At 38.8% G+C, this 21689-nt stretch overlaps 1 protein-coding gene across 5 annotated transcripts in view; it reads left to right on the top strand.

The window, feature by feature from the left end:
* The window catches only part of AGPAT3 (1-acylglycerol-3-phosphate O-acyltransferase 3), an 87975-nt gene that overhangs the window by 35704 nt on the left and 30582 nt on the right, over window positions 1-21689 (top strand). The window contains exon 1 of one of the 5 annotated variants that reach the window (XM_039368390.1): window positions 10094-10479. The exons of the other annotated variants lie outside the window; for them this stretch is intronic. The gene's annotated coding sequence lies outside the window, so the exon portion shown is untranslated. Of the gene's footprint in view, window positions 1-10093; window positions 10480-21689 lie in introns of those variants that run through there. 5 annotated transcript variants of the gene reach the window in all.

Raw genomic sequence — 21689 nt, 5'->3', positions numbered from 1 at the left:
CAGACACTGATCTAGATGTTATTAATTGCAGTAAATCATATTGCAAACCAGAAAGGTAGAAAAAGACCATTTTCAGCCATAGACACTCCCTGACTAATGATCACAATTGGGACTAGAATTTGTGACATAAGTCCTTGTCCTAAGTGGGACTTGATTTTACAACAATTTTTATGGCAGTCATTAAGCAAATTAGCTTGTTAAGTCACCAGCATTTTTAGCCAGAAATTTTGCTTTTTTCTGACAAAAAAAGTTACAGACCACGATTACATAACTGCAGGATACTGTAACTAGTTGTAAATTGGAGCTGGTTACCAGTGCCCAGATTGTGACCACGGAGTAATGCAACATCATAACTGAGAGTAGAGGTCATAAGTCACTTTTTCTGAGGCTGTCATAACTTTAAACCTTCATTAAATAAATGGCTATAAGTCTAGGATTAACTGTATTAGCATTGTTTTTCACCACTTCTACATTTTAATATTTTTGGCAAAGTCACCTTGAACTGTAGAGCACTTTAGGAACTATTATATATTTTGAGAGTAAAAATAATGGTACATTCAGGCTCCCAAACGCAGGTAGATTTTAAAGCAAGACTCTCATGAATTCAGAAATATTTCAATAGTTTTTCTATGCAATTTTCAAAAATCTAATTTATTTCTTTACAGTCTAAAACTGAGAGCTGTTTCTTAGATTGCTGATGCATTTGAAAATGTTTGAGAAAATACTCAAAGGAAGCAATAACTAAACAAGAAGATAAGATTAAACCAGCTTGCCCATATGTCTTCTTTGCAAGTCGTATAAAGTTGATCTATTTCCAGAACTGGTATAAGTCAATAATACCAGCTAATAGGGACAGGTGCATCTTCTGATCTTTGGCATTTACCATGTTAATGAAAATGACATGCAAATTGCACTAATCTATAGTTCATGAGATATTGTATATTCCGGCATATAAGACGACTGGGCATATAAGATGACCCCCAACTTTTCCAGTTAAAATATACAGTTTGGGCTATACTCACCTTATAAGACTACCCCTCTTCCAGCGCACACCAAATAAAAATTAAAAAACATCAGATTTGATTTCAAATGCTTATGACATGCAGGTACTTAGCAGGAAAACTGTCACTTATAAACATAAGGCTGTTTGTCATCAAACATGTAAACATAAAACAGTGCAAGTGGATTAAACTTTTCCTAATTCACTCTAAAGCTGAAAGGAAGGATAAAACAATAAATCCATGGGAGCTGCCATGCTGTTTGTTTTCTAAGCTGTCAACCAAACTGGAACAGATGATGATAGGAGGAAGATAACAAACAATAGAAAGAGCAAGTGCAGGGCAAGTCCCTGGCGAGTCAGCAACGCCCATCATAACTGCAAGCTATTTTTACAGGTTTTGCTGGCATGACGCTTTCCCTTTAAAAGCCTTCAAAATCATCCTGTTCGTCATCTGATATCATAAAAATATCAATGACATCTTGTGATAAATTTGTACGGCAGTCTTCATATGGATTGAATTCCGTATCAGATGGTGTGGTCGCAGCTTTGGCTTCCTCTTTATCTTGCCACAAGTAGTCGTCCTCCATACCATCTAATGAATTTGATATGCCACACTTCTTTTTTTTTTTTGAAATCTTTTTTTTATTAAATTTTTGAAATTTTACAAAAACAAAACAACCCATCCCCAAACCTCCCCAACCCTCCCATTCCCTCCCCTGACCTTCCCAGAGCTGAACATAGGCTTAATTACAATTTCTTCAAAAAGTCTTAAAAAAAGAAAAAAATATAAACCATGAATAAGTCTAAATACTAAATACATTAATTAAACAAATTATAAGATAATTAACAGTAATATATATATAAAAAAACACAAATACCAAAAGAATAATACTTAAAAGAAAAAAAGAATAAAGAAAAAGAAAAAAAGAAAAAGATAAAAGAAAGTATAAGAGTAAAAAATAAAATTAAAAAAAAGAAAATAAAATCTATAAGATATTTTAAATTTTAAATATAAGTTATTGAAAAACTAGATAATATTTTTTAATATCCAACTTATATTGTATAAAATCTATCCATTTTTTCCATACCGCAAAATACTTCTCCTGCGATTGATCCTTCAAAAAAGCCGAAATCTTTGCCATTTCCGCCAAATAAGAAACTTTAAAAAACCACTCTTGCAAAGTAGGCAAAGATTCCTTCTTCCAACATTGCCCTACTAGCAGCCTTGCGGCGGGATATGCCACACTTCTTGAAAGACTTGATTATTGTTTCTGCATCAATATCATTCCAGGCTTTTATGACAAACTTGCACAAAACATCCAACTGTGGAGCACGCATGTTTCCTCCTTTTGTGAATGACTTCGCCGCTAACCATCCATTCATTCCACTGTTCTCGAATGCGATCTTTAAATGGCTTGTTTAGGCACACATCCAGTGGCTGTACTAACGATGTCAATCCTGCAGGAATAACTGTGTTTAGTCTTGCAAGCCTTTGCTTGGTGCTGGGAGTTAAATGAGCCCTGAACATATCCCACACCAGTAGACTACGTTTTTGAATAAGTCCACCTGGTCGCCTGCTCCATACATTATCAAGCCATAGCTTTACCCCTTCTTCATCCATCCAGCCTTTTTCATTCACATGTACAAAACAACCAACAGGGAACTTGAGTTTCGGCATTGTTTTTCTTTTAAAAATAATAATTGGTCTCAGTTTAGCACCATCAGCTGTGCATGCTAGTACTACTGTAAAACTGGACTTCTCATGTCCTGTTGTTTTAATTAAAATTGTTTTTTCACCTTTTTGATGGACAGTTTTATTTCCAACCATGTTTCATCCATATTTCCAATACTACTTAACACATAGCCATGTTTAATGCGCTGTTGTATTACGTATCGATGGAAACTAATTACTTTGCTATCAAGATCTGCAGGTAATTTTTGTGCAATTTTCGTCTTTTGCCTCAGTACCATATTATGCCTTTCCAAGAATCTAGTACACCAGGATGCAGTGGCCTTAAATCTGTTGCTGTGATCTGGGTTAGATTTGGCCCACTGAAGTGCAAACAAACGTATTTTATTTCGTGTCACTACATAACCGTTTTGGCGATGCTCATTCACCATGTCTGCTACATGTTTTTCAAGTTCTGGCCAATGTGGGGTGCCTCTTCTTAATGCACACTTACCCCTTGGCATACTCTTTAATGCTTTTTCATTTTCTTTCCAGTCCCGAACCATCTTTTCTGTTATTCCATATTGTCTTGCAGCAGCGCAGTTATTATGTTCCATGGCAAAGTTTACAACTTTAGGTTTGAAACTGGCATTATATTTCTTTCTTCTTGCTGGTGGAGCCACGATGGGGTCTTGACTATTGGACATTTGTATACTGTACTGTATGTATTGGTGCTGTATTGTATGAACTGGTACAGATACTGGTGCTGTACTGTATGTACCCAGTATACAACAACCAGCCAATCGCGGCAAGCGATGTACCTTACTGGTGATTGGCTGGTTGTATACAAAGCCTGCTTGGATTGGGTGGGTCAGCTCTCCCTGCCTGCCCAGCCCCCTAGGGAAAAAATGGACAAGCTAATACATCCTTTGGCTGAAGAAGCAGAGAGGGAGGGGGGAAAGGGAGCAAAGTTTTCTGAGTTCTCATTGGCCACCTGTAAGCCCAAATGAGTAGCTCGATGTGTGCGTGCGTGTGTAGGCATGCGTGCGACTCCCCGGGTCCCTTCCGTTGCCCCACCCCCCTGGTAGCGAGCTCCGCTTGGAGCAAGCGGGCTGCACACAGGGATTTCTTCCTCTCGGTCTTCCACCCCGCGAATCCTCCACAGCCTCCCCAAGCCGAGTGAGCGGAAAGCCTGCCTGTTTGTGAGCCAAGAAACTTCGGGGCTCTACTTTGTCAATCGCACACACACCTTGATGAAAATTGCTCTGCCTGCAAAAGGACTTTTCAGCAGTTTTTTAAAGCAACACTACCAAGAATGAAATTGGCGACAGCTAGAATGTTTAGGGAAGAAGGAAAGGAAGCAGTTAATAAACCGAATAAGAAAGGCATTCGCCCTTCGAAAACTTGCATTTCCACAAATGTGATAAGTTGCCCCCTTTTCAGGTAATGGGGGGGGGGGAAGTAAATGCTTTACTTTTAATTTGTTATTAAAACTCAGTGCACTACTGTACGGGAGCCAGATTGACCAGCCAGGATCTGTCATAAATAACACCACAAATGCACCATGCAAATTTATTTAGCCGGGGGAAACCGCTGGCATAAGCTCGGTGGAAGTCGACGGGTGAAAGGACCGTGTTGCTGTTTTCTGTCCCCCCTCCATTCCTGCTTCGTAAATCTGAGAAGAATTTAGCTGACACCCCCTCCTTTCCAGACTCATAGCCTCCTCCTCTTTCCTCCCTACTGTGTGGGGCGCGAAGAAAGAGGGAACGCCTGCCTGCCCACCTCCACAGCCGCCAGTCGCACACTCAGTATGAGCCTCCACTGCATCCCCCATGAGCATCTCCTACCGCCCTGCCTCCTTTCAAGCTCCGCCTCCCCCAAGCTACTGCCACCGGGGGTGAAAGGTAAACACCGACAGGGGCCCAGATGAAGAAGCGCTGAGAAGTGCTTCTAATGGACGCAGATGCTTAGGTTTGTTTTCATTATATAAAAAAACCACCCTACAACTCTTTCCCCCCCTTCCCCTTTACATGGGCCATTCCTTTCTACTTCCTTCGAATGAATTAATCATGGGACGACCATTACCAATCCACAGTTCTGGAGGGGTGGGCAAGGAATTGGGATGGCGAAGGAGAGGAAAGAAGAGAGAAGGAGGCCGTATGCAATGTAGCATTATAGAATGGGGAATAAACCTCCAGGAAATCTTACCGTCACGGCAGCCAGATAATGCCTATCGTACTCCCAGTATAGAGGCTGGAAAGAGATCTTTAGTTGATCGGCTGGTTTTAATAATAATAACCCTAGGACTCTTTTTGAGCGAGAGAGGGGGGGGGAGAGAAAACTTGATGAGTAATATTTTTCTGGCGTATAAGACGACTGGGCGTATAAGACGACCCCGGACTTTTGAAAAGATTTTCAGGGTTTAGAAAGTCATCTTATACGCCGGAAAATACAATATTTCTAACCATAGTGTTTGGCATTGAGCAAGAGGATCACATCTGCATTAAAGGATTATGATACTTTATTATATTACACAATAAAAGAATAGTTGAGTGTATGATAATACTTAAAAATACTTTAAAAACTACTGGAAAGCTATTGTGCTACAAGAGACAGAAGTAATACATTAACAGTTGCATGCTGTTGTGCAACTGCAAGCTGTGAGTTAAGAGGGAGTGCAGAGCAGAAAGGTAGCTGATTTTCTGGTTGGTTCTCCATTGCATCTGAACTGCCTAGAGGTTGCTGGGAAGTGCTGCAAGCAGTGAGTTAAGAGGGAGTGCAAAGGAAAAAGGTAACTGAGTTTCTGGTTCGTTCTCCATAACTAAATCATAACTGAATCATAACTAAAAATCTAAAACAGCAGTAGTAGATTCAGGGCAAGTGCGTCTGAAATTGTGATTTCATTTTAATTCAGAATGTCTGACTTAGTGCAACATTTTCAAACTTGGATACTATCCTATCTCTAAACAAACCACTAGTCTACAAGGACAGATTACATCTATGGTCTGTAATCTGTGCTCTTCAGGCAGAAATTAGGTATCAAGTTCAGCCCTTCTGCTCTATTGAGTTGCCGCGCTATCAGACTCCTCTACCACAAAGATCCTGCAGAAGAAGGGCAGTATGGACAACCGTGGGATCTGGCAGGGTGAGAGCTGTGAAACATAAACACAAAGCTTTCACTGTGTTCCTGCATAACAGATATAGTGCCCATCAGTATTGGGGTGACCATCAATATTAGAATTCAACATTATGCAAGCACAAGCAATAGAACACAGTCAAACTAGAGGTTGGCAGGAATAGCCAACACTCCAGAAGATAGGCTTAAGATACAGTAGGATCTTGACAGACTTGAACATTGGGCGCTATCTAATAAAATGAAATTCAATGGTGAAAAAAGTAAGGTTCTACAATTAGGCAAGAAAAATCAAATGCACAGGTATATTATAGGTGGTACCTTGCTCAATAGTAGCAACTGTGAGAGGGATCTTGGGAGTCCTAGTGGACAATCACTTAAATATGAGCCAGCAGTGTGCGGCAGCTGCCAAAAAAGCCAACACAGTCTAGGCTGCATTAACAGAGGGATAGAATCAAGATCATGTGAAATGTTAATACCACTTTACAATGCCTTGGTAAGGCCACACTTGGAATGCTACATCCAGTTTTGGTCACCGTGATGTAAAAAAGATGTTGAGACTCTAGAAAGAGTATAGAGAAAATCAACAAAGATGGTCGGGGGACTGGAAGCTAAAACATATAAACAGTTGCTGGAATTGGGAATGTCTAGTCTAATGAAGAGGAGGGTGAGGGGGACATGATAGCAGTGTTCCAATGTCTCGGGCTGCCACAAAGAAGAGGGAGTCAAGTTATTCTCCAGCACTGGAGACGTAGAATCCACCAATGGGTTAACTCTGCCTTCCTGCCCATTAGACCGGGTCAGCCAACTTGTCACGCCCGTCCTGGGGTAGCCACTCCCCATTCTTGACTCGGTCTTCAGCCCAGGTGGACGTGATAGATTGGCTCCCGGTCTAAGGCAGGTAATAGAATTAAATATTGGTGGATTCTTGTCTCAATCCGCAACTATTCCAGCAGCACTGAGTCTAGCGCTGTGATAGTCCGCGAACAGGCCTGGGGAAGGGGGTTCCTGTCCTCCCCAGTCCTGGGGGTTCAGCTGGTTAGATAACCTTTCCTAGGGAAATCCTTCGGACGTTCAGTGTTGGGACCAACGCTGTCGACGGAGCCCTGAGATTTACTCCAAAGCTTAAACTCCCTCCAGAGGGGAAATCCAGGCAGCTGCTCAGCTTTACGCTCAACGCTGCAGCCGGATTCCCTCATATTCCAGAGGGGGGTGGGGATTTCCCCATTGCCTCTCCCTCATTAGGCGAACAAAGAGATTCAGCTGAGCAGTGGCCGCAGTTTTTTTCCAGGAGCCGGATTCAATGCTGCAGCCGGATTCCTCCATGTTCCGTAGGGGGGTGAGGATTCCCCATCGGTTCTCCTTCATAGGACACAGAAGAGAAGCAACAGATGGAAACTAACCAAAGAGAGAAGCAACCTAGAACTAAGGAGAAATTTCCTGACAGAACAATTAATCAGTGGAACAACCTGCCTCCAGAAGCTGTAAATGCTCCAACACTGCAAGTTTTTAAGAAGAGACTGGACAGCCATTTGTCTGAAATGGTATAGGGTTTTCTGCCTGAGCAGGGGGCTGGACTAGATGACCTCCAAGGTCCCTTCCAACTTTATTATTATTATGATTATTATGATTATTATTATTATGATTATTATTATTATTATTACTACTACTACTACTACTACGTTTAATTATCTTTTTAGCCCTCCTACTTTTTACTAGATTTATATTTCAGAGAACAGTCTGATATTATCTGTTCTTTAGTGTTTTCACACTAGCTTCATACTTGTTGTCCGCTAAGTTCAAAATGGAAATGTTGCTTTTTAGAAGGATAGAGAGGGGACAGGTATCTATGGATTCTAACGCTAGCCCTCCATTTGGAGCTGTTTGTGTTGAATGGGAAGGCCTTAAGTGCACATCTAAATTCATATATATGTATTTTTCATCAGACCTTTCCTATTCACAAGAGATTGATATGAGAGAAGAGGAGGAGGACATATGGCTTAACAATTGTTTAGCTGTCTTTTGGAACCACATTTGTAGCCACCTCACACTCCCTGGTTACATAATTTATATTCATCATTACATTAATTGTTCCCCATATTTTTTCCTGTCAAATTCCCCCAGGATAAGTGAGGTACTCTTCTTAGTCTTAATTTTGGGAAGTCAAAGCATTTTGAGTAATTCAGTAGAAACCCAATATAATTACAATTTGTTATTTTATTACATTCCAAAATTTTAATATATATCTGACATATAATCTATGTACATAAAAGTGCATATTAATAGCACTTTTATATTTTAACTCCTTTTTTTCTATTAACCAAAGTTTGGTATTATGGAACTCTTGTTAAATAATCAGAACTATAAATGTTTTTTCTTTTTTGGACACGTGCCTCTTTTTCCCAGTGAAATTAATAGTCTGTGTGGTTGTGGGCATTGAGAATTTTGAAGTAACACATCCTGTCTCATTTTGCTTATTTTGTAGATTTACCGTACTTTCCGGCATATAAGACGACTTTTGAAAGTGTTGAAATCTGAGCCGAAGTCGGGGGTCATCTTATACACCGAGTCATCTTATATGCCAGAAATAACGGTAGTTTCCTGCGTATAAGACAACTTTCTAGGCATGCGACTCGGTGCCGAAGTCGGGGGTCGTCTTATACGCCGGGTCGCCTTATACGCCGGAATATACGGTAATTTAGCTTCAGAAACATTTTTTTTTTAACATATTGTATAGACTGGAATTAAAATTAGAATTCAGCTTCTTTTCAGCATGGTGAATAATGTTTATTGGTATATCTGGATAAGTATCAGTGCAGCATTCAGTCTATAATCTCCATCTTGGTTAAACAGCAAGTCTCATAGCTGAATCAATGAGGGCAAATTACTGCACTTTCTGGGTTCTTCAACTTGTGTGTGCTACATCTGGTTGGTGAAGCATTCTGGAGAACTAGCCTGTGCTCCCAACAAGGGCCTGCTACATTGGGGTGGCTGACTGGATAAAGAAGATTCCCCACCCCACTCCCAGACCATCCATCGTATTGGCTTTTAGCTTTTCTATTTAATTCCTCTAAATTTAATTGTCCTGTAGGACTTTTTATTTTTTATCAATATGATAAGCCACCCAGAGTATGATAAGCCACCCAGAGTAGCTACATCAGTGAGATGGGCATAAAAATGTAATAAACTCAAAAGCTTTATACATTTCTGTGCTAGCATGCCGGTTATACTGTGAATATTGATATTTTTTTCCCTTGTGGGCCAATATGGGTTTGGTTTTTACTAAGTATGGAGGATTCCTAAGGATTCCTGAAGATCTTTTTATAACTTTTCTTGCAAGATCTTTCTTTCTTTTCTTGAAGATTTAAAATGTGGGTTTTCTGCATCACAAGTACTTTGTTTTTATGATTGAGCACAAACTGAAAAAGAGCAGTGGAATAAATCTGTCTCTTTTTGCTTCTTATCCTCCAAATCAGGTTGCCTAAAGGAATTTAGGAGAAAGAGCGAGAGCAAGCAGTTCAACTCTTCCCTCTCTAAGCCTGCAGATAGTCAGAGTTTGTGAAAATGATAAAGTCATTGGTCAGTGGCTCATGTCACTATCTGAGAGCCATCACCTGGCTCACCCCCAGCCCTGCAAGGTCATCCATATTCACATACATAGGGAAAGCTGCAAGAATATTCTTCTGAACCTGCAAAGGCAGAAAGTTCGGTGTTTCTCTGAATCACTTCAATATCTCTCTGAAGTAATTTGATGTTACAAATTGAATAACTAATTTAAAACTTTGCACAATGTGTGCACGTGCATCCATATGCATAAATACAGTCATTGAGATAGCTATATGAACTGTCTGTATCCATATATATGTATTTTATCCGACAGACTTGTATTACTTGACCTAGTAAGCCAATAAACAGTTTAAAAATTGTTTCTCCTGTTTTTATTCCAAAGCCTTAATTTTGTTAATTTGTACAAGCTTCTTTTATGAATCTATTTTAAAGTAATAATTGTTCCTGTTTATACTGTGCTTGTAAATGCAAATATTTGTAATAAAATAGCATAGTATAAATAAATCTAAAGGTACACCCTAGATTTTTTTAAACAAAAGTTAATTCTATCTTGAGTAAATTATAAAAGTGTGTATACCTACACCACTCCATTTATTAACATCCTTTGCTGTCCCCCCCTCCATTGTGCAATGCAAGTCCTTGTGAAGCTTTGCATTGCAGTTTTCCTTAAGACAATTATTGGATTAAGTCAGAGACTCAATATATCAATGCTGACAGTAATGTTTATTGTAAGGTCTTTATGATTTTATTTACTTTTATTGTTCTTTTAATTTTAGTTAAATACTTGGATTGTTTAACAATAATGCTATTGAGAAAAGAAATGGTGCTGGGAGAATAGACGGTTTCTGACAAGGCAGTTTTAGTGGCCGCAGTATTTTCAGATTTGCTACTCCGGGTTTTTGTCATCATAATCCTTCTTTCATGTCAAGGAAGATTTGTTCTTCAAGCAAGGACTGCTAAATTCCTGGGTTTCCTGTTGCTTTTTCCCTGCCATTAGCTGGAAAACCAAAAATATATTTAAAATATGTTGACAAACCGATCAGAAATGTTTTTGTTAACAGGTGTTTGTTCAATGCTGATTGTCCTGGCTCTTTCCTATTACTTATATTGGTAAGTATTGTAGTATCGTGCTCAGTAATTGCTTAAGAAGATTGGGGTCACATGGATTTCGAACACTGTGCTTATAACTGGTATGATTTAGTATAGTAGCTAATAATTTTATATGAATTTCGTTTTTCATGTTGATGCTCATTAGAGGAATCTTTTGGATGAAATAGAGGGAAATGCCTTATGTCCTTAATTCTGCTTCAGCTGGGCATAAGTATTTTTACTTGCAAATATAGTTCAGAAATATCTGCCCAAGAAACTGTAAAATGCACAGAATTTTGATTTGTTTGTCAAGCTTTTCTTTTTGTCAAAGTTTCTTCATAGTACTCTTTGAAATGCTACCGTTTATGTAATACAGAGTTGGTAGGAACAGACGGGAAATCCCGATGGAAAAGTTTATTCTTTGGAAATGTGATGATGGGTGGTGATCACCATAGGTAGGCTGCCCTATGAACTTGAGTTCCAACATCCACAAAACCTTTTTTCTGTTTAATCCCCCCCCCATTCTGTTACTAAAAATCTATGTAATCGTGTTTTTGGTAACTACAAATAATAATAATAATACAGCTGACTGTATAATCATGGAATGGTTTTTGAAGGAAATGTTACCCCTGTAAAAGTTAAAGTTGGCAAGGTGGGACCCAGTTCTCTTCAGACCAGAGAAAGTAGTCAAATAAATACTGAGCAGATAAATTCCTCTTTCAGAGCTAGGAAAAGGCTAGGAAAGAGTCCTTTATTTTAAAAGGGTGGGAAGAAACAACTAATGATTCTCTGGAGCTGACACACACACACACACACATATATATATATATATATATATATATATATATATATATATATATATATATAAAACTTAATTTTTCTACTTTGCATCAGGCGAATATTCTGTGTATAACTTCTTTTTCGTCTAAAATAAAATAATATATCTAGCAGCATGGGAGTCTTTAAAATTTAGCTGAATGTGGGGATAGGTTTCTGGAAGAATAGAAATGTAGGGCCATCCTTGACCTGAATGTCAAGTGTGCCGTGATAGGGTTGGTAGGGGCCACTTAGAATACGGAATCTAACCCCTGCTCAGTACAGAAATCCAGATTAAAACATTCCAGAACCTGATTGCCTAGGGTCCAGTTGAACACATCCAGTGAAGGAGAGTATACCTCCTGGTCCCACTGTTACAAAGTTTCTTCTAACATTTGGTTGGAATCTGCAATTCTATAGTACAGTGGTCCTCGATGTACAATCACAATTGAGCCCAAATTTTATGTTGCTAAGTGAGACAATTGTTAAGTGACTTTTACCCCATTTTATGACCTTGCCACAGTTGTTAAGTGAATCCTGAAATGATAAGTTAGTAACACAGTTCTACACAGAATCTGGCTTCCCCATTGATTTTGCTTGATAGAAGGTCACAAAAGATGATCACATGACCCAAGGACACAGCAACAGTCCTAAATAGGAGTCAGTTGCCAAGAATCTGAATTTTGCTCACATGACTGTGAGGACGCTGCAATGGTTGTAAGTGTGAAAAATGGTCATAAGTCACTTTTTTCAATGCCATTGTAACTTTGAATGGTTACTAAATGAACTGTTGGAAGTCGAGGACAACCTGTATAGATCAATGATCTTCTGTCCTGCAACTCTGGAATAAAAGAATTTGGACTTTTTCTTGCAATATCGTTGTTGATGTTCGAGATCAGGGCTTTTCAACCTTTTCACCCATTGTACCACTTTTAGGATATGGCAACATCCAAGTACCACCAGTCGCTTAACAAGGTCAAAAACTTGACCCTCCAAAAAAGGAAAAAAGTAATGAAGTACAGGTAGTCCTCAACTTACAACAGTTCGCTTAGTGACTGTTTGAAGTTACAATGACACTGGAAAAAAGTACCCCCCAAGGCACAAACGAGCAAGACACCTGCCTGCCCACCCGGCGGCACTCTTCCTCCTGTCCGAGGTTTTCATTGTTGTGAGCATTTCTGTTGAGGATTGGCAGCAGGAGTGGGGTGGGGGTGTTTGGTTTTATTCCCCCCGTCTGCCGGGTGGTTGCAGAAGGTTTGGGTCATTTCACATGACCCTGGGACATTGTGACCATCAGTTGTCAAGCATCTGAATGTAAATCACAAGACCCTGGAGATGCTGCAACATTCCAGCTGATCGGCGCTTCTTCTGGGCTCAGCAGAAGCGCCAGGATCAGCGCTGAGCTCCAGCTGGAGCCTGGCACTGATCCTGGCACTTCCACTGAGCCCTGATAGCTCCAGACATCTCTCACTCAGGCTTGTGCGGTGCTACCACCGGTTCAGCTCATTCCCCTCCCACTACCACTTTTCTAGGATGGTTGCGTACCACCTGCCAGGTGCCAATGTACCACAGGTGGTACCCGTACCACTGGTTGAAAAGCCCTGTTCTAGATATTTGAGGAGTGTTATTATATCCTGCCTTCCTTTTCTCAAAAAGGTAAAAAAGTTCTCTTCACAAGGCTTAGGGTCTATCCACACTGCCTCAACACAGAACTCTCATGCTTGAGATGGGAGGACAGTATATGCTCATCCAAAGTTCACTGCCCTTTTTATGTCACTCTTACTGCACTTTAAGAGTTGGAATTGATGCTTGCTCACAAGGGCTGTGGTTAGCAGCCATTGCTGCTATCAAAGGAACAAGGAACAGGGAAAAGAAAGAAGATTCTTCTTTTCAATTGTTTGTCCCCACCACCACCATTGACTTGCTGGAGAAGCTGACTGAAGAACCCAAATGGCAATCACAGGACACTGTGACCATTGTAAGTTCAAGGTCCAGCCATAAAACAATTTTTCCAGCACTTTTGTTCACTGAACAGTCACTAAACAGGCCAGTTGTTAACCAAGTTTTTTTGGTAGTATCTTTAGTCTCTGAAGTATATGTCCACAAAAGCAGTTATACTCTCCTAGGCATTTTAAATAGTAAATTTATTCTGCTTTTTACTCTAATTTTATTATGTATTTTATTTCTTGAGGTGATACTTGTGGTTTTCATATTTTTATAAGCTTCATTTAAACTGAGGAATAGATATACATATTTGGAATCAAACAAATATATTTTAGACAACAAAATGGCTTGCCCTATTTTTGTACTTTGCAGATGTGTTGGATTTTAGTTTCTGTTATACATAGCCTAATGGGCGGTTGCACAAGCTGCACTGGCTTCAAGTTTTCTTCTGAGTGCAAGTCAAAAGGCTGCTATTACTTTTAAACCTCCCCATGGCACAGGGGTAGATTACTTGTGGGACCACCTCTCCCAGAGGGTATCTGCCCTTTTCACTAGATCAGGTAACACAGGTAGTCACTCTCCAGGTTGCTTTCCTTAAATGTTGTGATATTGCTGGACCTAGGAAGTGTATCCTTTCTGGGGTGGTCCCTGCTCAATGGATCACCCTTCCATTGAGATCTGGCAGGCTGTTGGCCTTTTAACCTTCCAGAAAGCTGTTGAGATATGTGAAGACAGAGTTGGGAGAGAGTGTTGTGGAAGTTTGGATATGGCGCTATACAAATATTTTCATACCAGTCAATAAAATGAGTGAAGGCTCACTTTAGTGGAATATGTGTTTAAGATCCAGGTTGCAATATTTTGGGGTCTGTAAGTGTAGTTACAATGCCTTTTGTGGTACTAAACCATAGTTAGAAGTTTGTTTCTTTTTTATGTAGTATGATGTGCTTGTCAGTGAAGCATGATTTATTTAGAATAGTCAATGGAGACTGTTTTTTAAAATCTCATAATTAGTCTCTTGACAGCCAAACATAGCTGTAGCTGTACCTATACCAATATTTTATTTTATTTATTTATTTTTAAAATTTATAAGCCGCCCCACTCCTGAAGGACTCTGGGCGGCTAACAATAAAAAACACATAAAACATAACAAAACAAACAATGCAAAGACAGTCATCCAGGGGTAAGGTTTTATAAACCCCAGGCCTGCCGGAAAAGCCAGGTCTTAAGTAGCTTACAGAAGACCAACAGGGTGGGAGCGGTCCTAATCTCCGGGAGGAGCTGGTTCCAAAGCGTGGGCGCCATCACAGAGAAGGCTCTCCTCCGCAGCCCCGCCAAATGGCACTGCTTGGCTGACGGGGCCTGAAGGAGGCCCAGCCTGTGGGATCTAACCGGACGTAGGGAACTATGAGGTAGTAGGCCTTGAGCCATATAGGGCTTTAAAGGTAATAACCAACACCTTGAATTGGACCCGGAGACCAATAGGCAACCAGTGCAGCTCACGGAGGATAGGTGTAACGTGGGTGCATCGAGGAGCACCCACTATCACTCGCGCGGCTGCATTCTGGACCAACTGTAGTCTCCAAATACTTTTCAAGGGTAGCCCCATGTAGAGCGCGTTGCAGTAGTCCAGACGTGAGGTGACAAGGGCGTGAGTGACTATAAGGAGAGCCTTATACCTATATCTATACCTCCATATATATATATATATATATATAGCCATGATATCCCCCCTTTATAAATAGTATCTACATTTTTCAACCTGCTGCTGCTACTCTTTCTATTTCTTCTAAGTTTCTTGCAAAGGTTCTCCTTCTTTAAAAGTTAGAATCATTAGCCATGTATCAGTTAAACTTTCATCTGTTTACAGTATTCATTTGATAACAGTTCTATCCTGTTCATTCCAAAGAGTTTAATCTTATGACAATACAGTCAAATTCTTCTTTGTGGTCTTTGTGATTCACGTACAGGGAATCCTTAACTTAAAACCGTTTGTTTAGCAACTGCTTGAAATTATAACAGCACTAAAAAAAGTAACTTACAACCAGTCCTCACACTTACGAACGTCACAGTATCCCCATGGTTATGCGATCAAAATTTAGGCACTTAGTAACTGGCATACATTTATGATGGTTGCAACATCCTGGGGTCATGTGATCACCATTTGTGACCTTCCCATATGGCTTCTGACAAGCAAAGTCACCCGGGGAAGTCAGATTCTCTTCATGATTCACTTAAAAACTGCAGTGATTCATTTAACAACCATTGCAAAAAAAAAGTTGTAAAATCAAGTGCAGCTCATTAACAACTATCTTGCTTAGCAATGGAAATTCTGTGGTCATAAGTTGAGGACTACCTGCATACATATATATACTAGCACAGAGCCCCATTTCTACAACTTGATTGGAGCTCTACCCCACCTGAAAAAGTATGGCTTCCATTGAACCCCTACCATTTGTTTTAAATACTGTAACTTTAACACATTGGTCCTTAAACTGGTCATCCTTCTACTTTATTATAAGTTGTGACTTACTTTTTCTTTTTCTTTTTTCTTTAATCGATCAACTTTTTCCTAAACTCCTTAGAACGGTTCATTGGGAATCAGTCTCATCCTGTTTCAGGTATCCAGCCCACAACCTTAAGCCAGAAGTGCCAGTTTAGAAACAGTAAACATGCCCTTTGGATGGTCATAAAGCGGTGTCTTTTTTGCCTTTGTAAAACAGGTTTTTTGGAATAGTTCTGGTTTGTCAGCTATTCTTTGGAGGCTTTAAATGAGAATGATTCTGAAGCTGCTATTGGTCTCTCCCACCATGCTCTAAGAATTTTTCTGTAGTTTTCTTGTTTCTTCAAGTAACCAAACAAATTCTCTACCACCTATAGATAAACATCAGGGACTTTTTCACCATAGTTGGCATTGAGAAGATAATCTGTTAAAAGATTTGGGTTAGAAATGTAAAATTTACTCAAGCTCAAAATTTGAGAGAAATTTTTTTTAAAATGTTTTATAGGTGGCATTTGGATCCCCAAAAGTTGTCTTGTATGTATCTTAACTTGCAGCCCAAATGTTGGAGATGTGGTTGTTTGGATGCAACTTACTTTCATATTTGGTGGACTTGTAGAAATATAAAAGCTTTTTGGATTGAAATTTGGTGGAACATTCAAAATATTTTTAAAAGAAAGATAAAGTTTACTCCTCAACTATTTTTGTTGGGTATTATTGTAGATTTTGATGTTAAGGAAACTAATTTGATGTTGAATTTAATAATAGCAGCAAGGCTGTTGGTAGGGCAATATTGGAAGAAAGATTCCTTGCCGACTATAGAAGAATGGACCCTTAAGGTCTCAAATTTAGCAGAAATGGCAAAAATTTCGGCTTATTTGAAGGATCATTCACAAGAGAGATATATTTCGGTTTGGAGAAGATGGATAGACTATATTCAGAATAAATATGGGACTAAAAAGTTCCATTTATTTTATGAATAAATTTTAGAATATTATTGTTATTATTATTATTAATAGTTTATTATAGTGAAATTTTTATTATATCATATTGTTTATGAATTAGGATTTTAATTTGTTTATATGATTAAGTTTATTTGCAAATTGTTTACTCTGTGTTAAAGGGGAGTTAAAGCGCATTATATTTGTTTATTTATATAATTGGTTAATGTTAGTTAGATTATGATTATTATATTTGTTGTCCTATATTCAGCTCTGGGAAGTGGGGGAGGGGAGGGGGGTGGATTTTGGGGTATATTTTATAATTTTTGTAAAACTTTTTAATAAAAAAAATTTAAAATCTTTTAAAAGGTCTGTCCCTTTCAATCCCAATAATGGTAAAAAGAAAAAAAGAATAATAAATGCTTTCAGCTCCAACTCAGATTCGTCCTCACAATGACCTTGTCTTACTCCGCTACTTCAGTTTCATTGTTAATGGAATTTCCAGTTTGTACTATTCAATTTTAAGCACATCTCAGAAAGAAAAAGTTCAAATAGATTTCCCTTAAAGTCTACTATTTTAGTCCAGCCCTTTATCCATTACGATAATCAAAACTAAAATCATTTTTTAATCTCAAGATCCCCAGGATTGTTGTGGGTCACAATTTTTCTGATTTTGAAGAACATCTCTCTTTGATTTGATTCCATGCAATTCAGCCCTTCTAGGGTGGAGTCATTGGTTTTCTTGGTACTTTCATAATCTTACTGAGCTATCTTGTAGCTCTCATCAGAACCCAATGAAACAATCCAAGTGTTATCTGTTTAGATAGAGATAAAGGCTATTTCTAATCTTTTACAGTGGAGTCAAACTAGAGAATGGATCCTCAGTGTCCTGGTAAAATCTTCAATCTCCTGGTGACATTTATTGTTGAAATAGATCTGCTGTTTTATGTGTTTTCACCATTCTCTAGTACTGAGACTTAGAGAATGGGTCTCTAAGATTAATGAGTGTTAGCAAGGACCAACATTCTCATCACACTTTAGTGCACGGGTGTCAAACTCGCCGTGTCACGTGACATATCACGACTTTTTGCATTGCTGGAGGAGCTGGATGGGCATGGCCTCCATATGATGCAACTGGCCTGCAGGCCGGCATTTTGACACCCCTGCTTTAGTGGCTTCAGCAGGTTTAGTTTGCTTTGTTTCTCTGTATTGTCCATTGGGAATACATCTACCTTCCAAGCTGACCTGAAATCCTCTTTATTCTTCAGAGACAAATCTTCTGTCTGGACTTTGATTTCCTTTGCTTTGCAGGTTGGAGGAATCTGTCCCACAGTTCCTTCAGGACAAAATACAGAATGTCTGATTTTGTTGGCTTCTTGAAAGCCTTCCAGAAGGATTTCTCATGCAGCTAAATGGAAATTCCTTGAGGTCTTCCCATATATTATCATAGAATCATAGAGCTGGAATAGAACTTAGAGGTCATCTTGTCTTTCTTGCTCAGTATAGATCCATCAGAGAATCACTGATAAATTACCACTTGGACTCTGTTTGAAGACTACATTGAAGTTCCATTTGCCACTTGATGTATCCATGTGTTCCACTCCCAAGTTTATTACATTTTGATCCTTCTGATGCATTTGAAACAGCAAAGCATATGATGTCTTGCATCATCTCCTTTTTTGCTTCAAATCAGTTAATAATTTCATGAATGTCTAGCACATTTTTCTCTTACAGCATCCTCCAAACTGAAGACTTTCCTTTGTTTTCCCTCTGTTAATGTCAGAATCTCTTGAGACCATTTCTACTGCCCCAATTCACTTCCTTTCATGGAAAGTTGCCTTTCTTGTAGCTATGATAAAGGTTTATCATATAAGCAAATTGTGTATTTTACAAAGATATTTTCCAGTCCTCATTTCTTGAAGGGACAAAGATATTTCCTTTCTTCCCAGGTTAGTATCAACCTTCCATTTAAAACATAGAACATAGATTCATAGGACTGGAAGGGACCTTGGAGGTCTTCTAGCCCAACCCCTGCTCAAGGCAGGAGATCTTATACCATCCTGATCAAATGGTTGTCTTATTTTTGAAAACTCCCACAATGAAAAACCCACAACTCTAGGAGGCAAGCTATTCCATTGATTAATTATTCTCATTGTCAGAAAATTTCTCTTTCTAGGTTGGCTCTTTTTTTAATAAGGTTCCACCCATTACTTCTTGCCCACCCTCGGATTTGGAGAATCCCCTCTTCTTTGTGACAGCTCCTCAAGTACTGTAAGACAGTTATCAAGACGTTATATTGTTTACCAATTTTCTTAATTGCTAAATATCACTAGGATCACTGCTTCATTCTTCATGCTTTATGTCACTGAAGTCATTATATATCTCTGGCCTTCCAAAGTCCATCTAAAGTGTGTGATCTAAGGCATGCATATGGCTCTCTTTGGAATCCTGTTGCATCAGAGTGCTGAAGGGGAATTATTTCAGATTTTGTGACATTGGATTCAGATTACTGATAGGATAACTAATTCCTGGAATGTTTAGAAATACTAAACATGAGCCAAGGTAGCGCAGCAGTTAGAGTGCAGTACTGCAGGCCACTTTAGCTGACTGTGTTCAGCAGGTCAGCGGTTCAAATCTCACCGGCTCAAGGTTGACTCAGCCTTCCATCCTTCCGGGGTAGGTAAAATGAGGACCCAGATTGTTGGGGGCAATGTAAATATATATATACATTGCTTACTGGTGTACACCGCTTAGAGAGTGCTTGCACTTAAAGCGGTATATAAGTCTCACAAATAAAATAAATAAATAAATAAAAGTTCCAGTTTAAATGAATTTCAGTTTGCATAGTTCGTCTGTTGAGAGGTTTTTGTTGATTGTTGTTTTGGGTTCACTCTCAGTGACCACTGTAGGATTTTACTTTTTGTTAAAGTTATTTTTACATGTTGCTAGCCACCCAGAGTCACATTTAGGAGGAAGGAAGGAAGGAAGGAAGGAAGGAAGGAAGGAAGGAAGGAAGGAAGGAAGGAAGGAAGGAAGGAAGGAACATTAGGATGCTGGTTTAATTGGGTTTTCTTAAAAAACCTTTCAGTCACAATTTTATTATTAATACTGATTTACTATTGGATGTTTAACATTCAGTAAATGTGAACTTTTGAAAGAGTCCATTACACCTAGTGTTTTGTGAAGGATTGATCTGCTTTCTAAAAAAGGTAGTTTTTTTGAATTATTAAAGAAATTTCTATGAATTTGCCAAATCTGACATATTTAGTAATCCCAAATAAAAAGCTTAGGTTTTACTGCAGCATTACCTCTCAGATTCAAATCACAATTACTTTTGAATTGGTAAATTCTGGGCCAGTGCTTGTCTGGTTTTCTAAAATGGTAAAAGAATGCAATTTTTTGCTTGCTAATCTGGAACTAAACCCTATTAAATTCAGAACTGTTTACTTCTGAGTAGCAGTGCATAGAAATCTGATGCAAGAGCATCAAACATCTGTTGCAATCTTTCTGAAATGAAAAACTTGACATAAAAGGAATGCATATCAAACTGTTTAAGTATGTAACATAGTAATGGCTCATGGTCTGTATCCATTAAAGAATACTGAGCAGCTCTGTATGATCACACAAGGCAAAATTGTCAGATTTTTTTTATAGCTGGCATAAATAGAGACCTTCAATAAATAAACAGCTTTAAGGTACTAGTACCTTAATGCAGTTGTAAATAATCAAAGCTAGTGCAACATTATTCTAAAAACTATTCACTTAAAACAGTGGTTCTCAACCTTTCTAATGTCGCGACCCCATAATACAGTTCCCCATGTTGTGGTGACCCCCAACCACTTATACATCACTGGGTGCAAGGGGCGTGGCTAAAGAAAAGGGGGAAAAAATGGCGGACAGCCTTGTTTGGCGACCCCTGTGAAATGGTCATTCGACCCCAACTGGGGTCCCGACCCACAGGTTGAGAACCACTGACTTAAAAGATTTGCTCGGAGCTCGAATGTTTAAAGATACAGGTAGCTTAAATTGAGTATTCTTCCATGCTGTCTTATACTTTGTTTTGGGTAACATAGCAGGTCTTCCAGGAGAATCCTGGGATTCTTGGCTATTTAGTGAATCCTATTACTTTGTTGTCTTTCTAAACTTTCTGAACATTTGTAGAGACATCTGTAGGTGAGTTACTTGCACGTTTGCACTTGTAAGACTCTTCCCCAGAGCACTTTTAAAACACGTTTCAATCTTCTCCAGGGAAGATTCTTCCAGCGGCAAACATATGAGTTGGCATAAAAGGAAAGACAAAGGCTATGTATACATGACCTAATGAACATTAGAGGTATTCTGACTGTTTTCTCTAACAAAAACCAAGAGCCGAGGTGGCGCAGCAGTTAGAGTGCAGTACTGCAGGCCACTTTAGCTGACTGTGTTCAGCAGGTCAGCGGTTCAAATCTCACCGGCTCAAGGTTGACTCAGCCTTCCATCCTTCCGGGGTAGGTAAAATGAGGACCCAGATTGTTGGGGGCAATGTAAATATATATATATATATATATATATACACATTGCTTACTGGTGTACACCGCTTAGAGAGTGCTTAAAAGCGGTATATAAGTCTCATAAATAAATAAATAAATAAATAAATAGGGATTTTTTTCTTCCTATGACAATAGGAAAACATTAGATTTTTTTTTACATTTTTTATTAGTTTATCAAAAAAGAAAATAGAAAAATACAAAGAAAAATGAAAATAACGGGGATTATGAATAGCGAAGAGGAAAAGTAACACATTTGGGAGAGCACATAATAAAACACCACTTTGATAATCTAGCTAGCTTACATCAAATATTTCTTTAACCAAATTACCAAAGCAATGGAATTCCAATGTTTCTCACTGTCAGAAGTTAGCACTTTTCTTACGTTTCCTGTTAAGACTAAAAAGAAAAATATTGTATGAACAATAATGCCTGTCCTTGAAATCATATTATATTAAAGTGGAATTCTGCAAGCTGGAAATATTTGGGCATTTAAAGAAAAGGAAC

This window comes from Crotalus tigris, unplaced genomic scaffold (assembly GCF_016545835.1).
Source record: "Crotalus tigris isolate CLP2741 ecotype Arizona unplaced genomic scaffold, ASM1654583v1 scf7180000017601.7605149639:7615979, whole genome shotgun sequence".
NCBI lineage: Eukaryota > Metazoa > Chordata > Lepidosauria > Squamata > Viperidae > Crotalus > Crotalus tigris.
This window is presented reverse-complemented; position numbering and strand designations above follow the sequence as displayed.